The sequence below is a fragment of the Panthera uncia genome, assembly GCF_023721935.1.
Source record: "Panthera uncia isolate 11264 chromosome A3 unlocalized genomic scaffold, Puncia_PCG_1.0 HiC_scaffold_11, whole genome shotgun sequence".
In the NCBI taxonomy this organism is placed as follows: Eukaryota; Metazoa; Chordata; class Mammalia; order Carnivora; family Felidae; genus Panthera; species Panthera uncia.
Window position 1 is genome coordinate 12063865 of NW_026057578.1, and position 7174 is coordinate 12071038.

Here is a 7174-nt window from a genome sequence, read left to right on the forward strand (position 1 = left end):
GGATGGATGTTATTCAGCCACAGTCATTATTACCAGGTAGGAAAACGAGTCCACAATGACCAGACCTTCCAATTTTCCACTCAAAGCCACGCTGGCCTCCTTTCTACTCTCAACACAGCAACCAACAGGCATGTTTTTGCCTCAAGGCCTTTGCACTGGCCTGCAATGTACTATCCCACTGATATTCACACAACTTACCCTCTGATCTAGTTCAGCTCTGTACCCAAATGTCCACCTCGACATTTCCATTCTTATCCCTTTTCCCCACTGTAACGGGTTTTCTCTATTGTATTCATCATTAAATAACAGGCTACTATGTTTTTTAAGTTTTTTACTTTGAGAGGGCGAGAATGAGTGAGGGTGGGGCAGAGAGGTGGGGAGAAAGACAGGCTCCACACTGTCAGCAGACCCCAACACGGGGCTCCATCCCACGAACCACAAGATCGTGACCTGAGCTGAAACCAAGAGTTCAACCAACTAAGCCACACAGGCACCCCAACATACTATTATTTTTTATTCTTCTTCCCTCCATTGGCAAGTTCATTTTCCACATTGGCAATAACCCCCCCCACACACACACACACACAATTTATATTCTCACACCTAGAACAGGGCCTGGCACATGGTAGGTACTCAATACTTATGGAATGGATTGTCTTCATGCTGCCAGTTTGTGAGTGATAATTCAATGACCAAAGGAATCATTTGGCCATTTTTGCCTTATTGAGCACCTACTATATGCAAGGAATAGGTCTGGAAACTGCAGAGGATAAGAACAGAAAACCCTCCTGTTCTAGTAGAAGGCAGTAAGTTGGAGAGGAAAAAGGAGGGGCGCTTTGGAATCAAACACATCAGTTGGTGACCCAATTCTGTCTCTTGTATAGAGCTGGGGAACTGACTCTTTGAGCGTCACTCCCCCACCTGTACAATTGGGGTTAAGAATCATGCCAGTTCTCTCCTCACTGGGCTGTTGTGATGAGTAACAAAGTGTGCATGTCAAGTGCTTTAGCACAGTCCAGCCAAAAGGCGAAGTGTGTGATTCATTCTTTCACTTAACAAATATTTAGTGAGTGGCCTACCACATGCCAGGGACTGTGCCACTTGCTGTGGAGGGGCTACAAAGGGAAAGTTGCTACTTACATGGAGTTCTGGTTTAATAGGGGCGGGGGTGAGGGAACACTGACAATACACTATATACACATACTATGTATATATACATATATATACACACACACACATACTATATCATATATATATACACACACTATATATATTAAAAATGTCACATATGCATAGGTACTATTTATTAGGCAGTAGTAATATGAAAATAAAATACAGGGCAAAGGAATAGAAAGGGAACAGATTATTTTAGATAGGTCCCCAGAGAGGGTGACATTGAATAAACAGCTGATTGAGACAAGGGAGTAAACCAGGCAAAGATATGAAGAGGCTAGGATTGGTCACTTCAGGCAGAGGGAACATCAAGTCCAAATATTCTGAAGTAGGAGTGATCCTCAAGTGGAAGGAAGTTTGATGGCTGAGGAAGGGATGGGAGGTCAGAAATCAAGGAAGATGGTGCAGGCTGCTGACTGGCTTCTACTCTGCGTGAGGTGGGGACGCTGGACGTGGAGTGATTCTTTGGTTTTCAAGATCACTCCAGCTGCATAACAGATCTTAAGGGGGAGTGGTAGTAGAAAGGACAGTAATGAAAGCTTGGAGGATGGTTTGAATCAGCAGTGACAGAAACAGATGGTAAGAGAGGCAAACTTCAGATGTAATTTGAAGGCAGAAACCAATAGGATTCACACAGTCAAGGGTTAATTCCCAAGGTTTTCAGCCTGAGCAACTAGACTGAAGGTGTTGCCAATACCTGGGATAGGACTGTGGGAGGGGCAGTGGGGAGGGGATCAGTTCAGCTTTTGAAGTTTAAATTGAATACAGGAAGGGGAACACAAGTCTGGAAATGTAGGTTGGGGACCAGTTTCTAATGTGCTGACAAGAAATTCAGGAAGGTCAGCTGGCTGAATTCAGGGACTTAATCTTAGAATTTGTCTGGGGAAGGATCTGCTCCCCAATTCAGTCCGTGGCTGGAGTCCACCTTGTTGCATAGATGTTTCACAGGAGAGCATGCTTCAACAAAGCAAGCAAGCCGAAGACAGATATGAAGGGAACTAGCCAGAGAATTAGCAAATCAGGAATCTAATCTCCAGTGACCTGCCCTCTTCTGTGGTTTTCTAGTCACTGGAATCACTAGGTCCAACACACTCAAGGAGAGGTGATCACCGGAGTCAATACCAAGAGCTAGCTTATAAGGCACAATATAAATGGCCCCGTGTGGAATGCCATCTTTCTCAGGTTAGACTCTTAGGACATGTTACAATTATTGGGCAAGGGGAAGAAACACTAGGAGGAGACAAAGGAGAAGGAAAATTGGCCAGTCTGGTATTTTCCAAATCAAGTATAGCCCCAATCCCATTTACTAATCTCATTAAGTCACCTATAAAGCAAAGAATCTATTTGTCCAAGTTTGGGATCTGCCCTCCATTTGCTCTGTCCCTGGAGTTTGACCCCTGTAGACATTTTGTTAATTACCCCTGGGTTCAAGGTTTATCTGTTAACCAACTATAAGAGCATTTTTATTTGAAGAATTTTATTTTCTTACTCCAGATTGGGAAGATACAAGTTAGAAATTTTACCACAGTTCAACAATAATTCTTTATTCCTCAAAATGCACACAGGCCCCTAGACAGTCTTCAGGTTACACAAAAGCCTTGTGAGACTGATTCATCCAGAACTATTAATTATCCTTTCTCAGAAAAGCACAAGGTCAAGGCCAATCTTTTTCGAGGCTTGTATTCAAACTCCAGTTGAGAAAGTCCTTAAAAAAAAAAAGATTACAATCAGCAATACTGACATGTAATTCTGATATACAATGCTCCTTGTTTAGGATATGAGACATCTGGTTAAGACTTCAGGAACTAGGTGGATGTACAAATAAGTACCAAACATTCTAGAAGCAGGCTGCCAGGTTCAAGAGGAGGTCCATGTAGCAAGGATTTTCTTACAAAAAAGAATCCCAATTGAAACATGACCTGCAGCTTCCTGCTTTTTTGTATTTTCTGCCAAGACAGACAGAATTAACTTCATTTTTTCCCTTCTTCCAAGACCTAGCAGTACCAATAGGTTAACAGTCTTCCTCAATTCTCCCCTCCTGTTTTATACACCCACTTGGGAAATGGGTTCCTAGGTTATTCCCTAGCGGGCAAATGCAACACCACTATTGGGGGGGCGGGGGGAGAAGCACATTTAACCATCTTACAAGGGGACTGACAAATAATGCCATTTGCAGAAACCTCACCTGTTATGGGACAGACTGAAACAAGCAGATCAGTCTACATCAATCGACTTACTGCCCTGTGCCTCACAGGGCTGCGGACCTGTAAGAAATTAGCAGATAAAACCAAGATAAAGGACCCAATTCCTGGGAGGAAAAAAGCAGAGCAAGCTCAAACCCCACTAAAAACAAAACCCACATAGAGGGATAGAGATAGAAGTTATCTCTGGGGCCAAAGCATCAGACAAAACACTGGCTAATGGTTCAGTTAGATCAACAGGGTCGATCTGATGGGGAAAAAAGTTAGGTCATCAGCTGCAATGGCCAAATTTGAGTTAGAACAGAACACGAAGAGGACAATCCCCACATTTAAAATTAAAGTGAAAGCAGGGGTGCCTGGATGGCTCAGTTGGAAGAGTATGCAACTCGATTTCAGTGTCCCGAGTTTGAGCTGCATGCTGGGTGTAGAGATCACTTACAATTTAAAAGAAAAGCAGTTACTACCTCTCCCTCCTCCAGATCCTGTGTCTACTCAGCCACGTGGACATCACTTACCAAGCCCTTCCCACTCCTGGTCCACTTGGAAGCCTGCTTTCTGCCAACAGTAAATCTGAGATGAAAAAAAACAGGAGGTCCCAATCAGCTAGATGCCCAAGGGTGTGGGGAATAGAGGAGCTGCTCCAACTGGCATATCAGACAAAAACTGGCTTAGAAAAGTTAGATCAACATGGTCGATCTGTTGGGGAAAAAAGTTCAGTCATCATATATGCCAGTAGGGAGCTCTTGTTCTCGCAGAAAAAGGACTGAACAAGGAATATTTGCTTGATCTACTTCTAACACCTGCATACTCAACGTTTGAGCACACCTGTATTCTGTTGGCAGTAACAACTAAGACACCCCTGCTTTCTGAGGGTGTACTTACAGAAACACTCTGGGACTGCAAGTTTTAAGAAAAATCTGTCCCCCCAGTTAAGTCCTGCCCTTAAGAGGTCATTCCTGGACTCAAGTGAATTTAAAGGGTACACAGTGCAAGATTAGCTTGAGCGTCTAGGTCAACACACTTCGCTTTTCTTTAAAAATAAAAAAAAATCCTGGGGCGCCTGGGTGGCTCAGTCGGTTAAGCGTCCGACTTCGGCTCAGGTCACGATCTCGCGGTCCGTGAGTTCGAGCCCCGCGTCGGGCTCTGGGCTGACGGCTCGGAGCCTGGAGCCTGCTTCCGATTCTGTCTCCCCCCCTCTCTCTGCCCCTCCCCCGTTCATGCTCTGTCTCTCTCTGTCTCAAAAATAAATAAAACGTTAAAAAAAATTAAAAAAAAAAATAAAAAATAAAAAAAATCCTTACGTGGGGCATCGATCTGGCTGGCTGGGTTGGTGGAGCATGTGACTCGATCTTGGGAGTCGGGAATCCAAGCTACACAAAGGGTGTAGAGACTTAGAATTTTAAAGTCTCTCGTAACTACACCCCACCCCCGCACCGCCTCCTGCCAGTCTCTCCCTTGCAGTGTATTCCATCTCCCTTGTTCTGAACTTTTACCACCAGCACACACAGCCTCGGCCTCCACCGCACCAGGCTGCCCCATACTCGTGTTATCCGTCCACTTGGAAATTTAAGTGCACACAACAGTGTATCACAAAAACGAAAACCAAAAAACCCACATCACATGTGAAGAAATGGGACCCAAAAACGTGCTTTCAGGAGCACTAAGGCATCTAACAGTGAGCTAGGGGCCCTGGGATGGCTCAGTCAGGATTCTCTTACTCCCTCTCTCTTGGTCTCACCTCCGCTCCCACGTACTCTCAAAATAAGCCTTAAAAAATTAGCATCTATTCACCTTAAAGAGATCATTTAAGGTCGGATTGTCTGGGTGGCTCAGTCAGTTGAGCCTCTTAACTCCTGCTTTCTGCTCAGGCCATGATCTTACAATTCATGAGATCAAGTCGCTCATCTGGCTCTGCACTCAGGGGAGTGCTCTCTCAAAATAAACATTAAAAAAGGCAGAGAGAGGCACCTGGGTGGCTCAGTCCATTGAGCATCCTACTTTGGCTCAGGTCACGACTCAGTTGGCGAGTTCCAGTCCCGCATGGGGCTCACTGCAATGGGCGCCGAGCCCGCTCCAGATCCTGTCTTCTCTGTTGCTCCTCCCCCACTCACGCTGTCAAAAATTAAGATCTTCATTTCTTTCCCCCCAAGTCTGCTTAGCAGGTGAAAAGGCTCCCCACAGCACGCATTTCCTACAATAGGCCAGGAGACCTATGCTTACCCCAAGTCAGGAGACCGAAGGCTGGAGACGTCTACGTGGGGGTCTCTTGGAGGCCCAGCAGCGAGTGCCTCCCTCCTCCAAGATCCATTCGGTACCCTCTGATCGCGCTAACCTGCGAACCAAAAAAGGGGCATCAATCGCCATCCTTCCCACGGTTGGAAAAGAACATGGCCGGGCCTCGTGAGGCTGGTGTATCAGAACTAACTGGCAAGTGTTCAAAGACATCACCATTGTCGATCTGATGGGGAAAAAAGCGAAGTCATCATTTACACCAGCCAAGGACTCCTCAGGTCCGCAGGCAGGCGCGGATTTTTCCCAATTTAAACTCGTCTCCTCAAAGCCTTAAGGCCCATTTAAGGTCAGTAGAGAGAGACCGGGCAGGGGCGACAGCAAAGAGGGAAAAGGAGGAACAGAGATCTCGAAGAGAAAACAACAGGATCTCCACTCACCACACACAGTAGCAAACCCGAGTTTCCGGGCCCAGACTTCATCGGATGGGTCGGATGAGGTACGACCCAACACGAGATAGAAGAAGCAGGGCCAAAGACAAAAAGGAACGAGAAACGCCCTAGACCTCTCTTATATAACCAGAGGAGGCTCTCGCGCCTGCGCACTGTGCCGGTGGCACTTCCCGTTCCCTCCCGCGCCACGCGGGGCTCTCTGGGAAATGTAGTCTCGGAGTCGCCGGGGCGAAGGCTATCTTATGGTTGTCAAGGCCGCCCTAGCCCCGCCCCCTTCCCGGTACACTCCGGGCCACAAGGGCTCCTCGGCCTCGCCGCCATGTCGCGCTTCACACGCACCAAGCCACCCGGCGGGTTCCCCCTCCTCCGGGGCGGGCTCAGGCCTGCGACGGCCCTGGGCGCTGTTAACCCGCCCTCCTCAGTCGCCTCCCCTCAGCCGCGCCCGCCCGAGCCCGCCGGCCCCGCCGCCGTGGGGAGCTGAGGCGACACCAGTCCGTCCACCCGCCCCTGCCGGGCCTGAGGGCGGAGGCGCCGGCAGAGCATCAGGGCCCGGCCCCCTCGTTCGCAGCCCAGAGGTCCCTTCCTCCTCCTCCTCTTCCTCCTTCCCTTCCTCCTCCTCCTCCTCCCCCCCAGCTCAACTCCACTGTTTCCCCTCTTCCTCCTCCTCTTCTCTCGGCCCCTCGCCCCGCCCAGTGTCTGCGGGGGGAAAGGAAACCGAAAGTGCGCGGCGCCGGGCGGGGCCGCGGACCAGCCTGGGCCGGAGTCCGAGCACCAGCCGAGGCGGCGGCGGTGGCTGCGAGAAGAAGCGCCGGAGCCGGGTGAGTGACCCCCAGTCCCGCGCCCCGGCCCCGAACCTGCTTCTGCCCGCCGCGAGCCCCGGCGCCCGCGCCGCCCCGCCACTACATCTGCCGCCACGAGCCCCGGCGCCCGCCTCAGCATCCCCGCCGCCCCCTCAGGACGCCGCCCCATCACCCGCCTCAGAGCCCCACGTGCGCCCCTCGGCGCCCCCGTCGCCACCTCTGCCTCCGGCCCCATCAGCTAGTTCCGCCTCCCACCCCCGTGTCTGCCCTCCTTTTCTGCCCCGGCCGCCCCCTTCGTCTTCCTGTGTCCTCCCCTGCC

At 49.6% G+C, this 7174-nt stretch overlaps 1 protein-coding gene, 1 long non-coding RNA gene and 3 other non-coding genes across 8 annotated transcripts in view; 1 reads left to right on the forward strand and 4 right to left on the reverse strand.

The window, feature by feature from the left end:
- Positions 1–2701: 2701 nt before the first annotated feature.
- Positions 2702–6878, reverse strand: LOC125936505 (uncharacterized). 3 transcript variants are annotated; one of them, XR_007462041.1, is made up of 6 exons: positions 6804–6878; positions 5595–5706; positions 4676–4744; positions 3890–3944; positions 3359–3437; positions 2702–2878 (listed from the first exon to the last, which is right to left on the reverse strand). It is a non-coding gene; the product is annotated as an uncharacterized LOC125936505 (long non-coding RNA). The 3 variants fall into 3 exon arrangements; XR_007462039.1 differs by lacking the exon at positions 6804–6878 and adding an exon at positions 6044–6171; XR_007462040.1 differs by lacking the exons at positions 4676–4744; positions 6804–6878 and adding an exon at positions 6044–6164.
- LOC125937202 (small nucleolar SNORD12/SNORD106) lies at positions 3566–3659 on the reverse strand. The gene has a single exon (XR_007462297.1). It is a non-coding gene; the product is annotated as a small nucleolar SNORD12/SNORD106 (small nucleolar RNA).
- Positions 4018–4108, reverse strand: LOC125937201 (small nucleolar SNORD12/SNORD106). Its single transcript, XR_007462296.1, has one exon. It is a non-coding gene; the product is annotated as a small nucleolar SNORD12/SNORD106 (small nucleolar RNA).
- LOC125937200 (small nucleolar SNORD12/SNORD106) lies at positions 5780–5870 on the reverse strand. The gene has a single exon (XR_007462295.1). It is a non-coding gene; the product is annotated as a small nucleolar SNORD12/SNORD106 (small nucleolar RNA).
- ZNFX1 (zinc finger NFX1-type containing 1) overlaps positions 6784–7174 on the forward strand; it is a 26575-nt gene continuing 26184 nt past the window's right edge. For both annotated transcript variants that reach the window (XM_049650629.1, XM_049650628.1), the window contains exon 1: positions 6784–6873. The gene's annotated coding sequence lies outside the window, so the exon portion shown is untranslated. The remainder of the gene's footprint in view (positions 6874–7174) is intronic.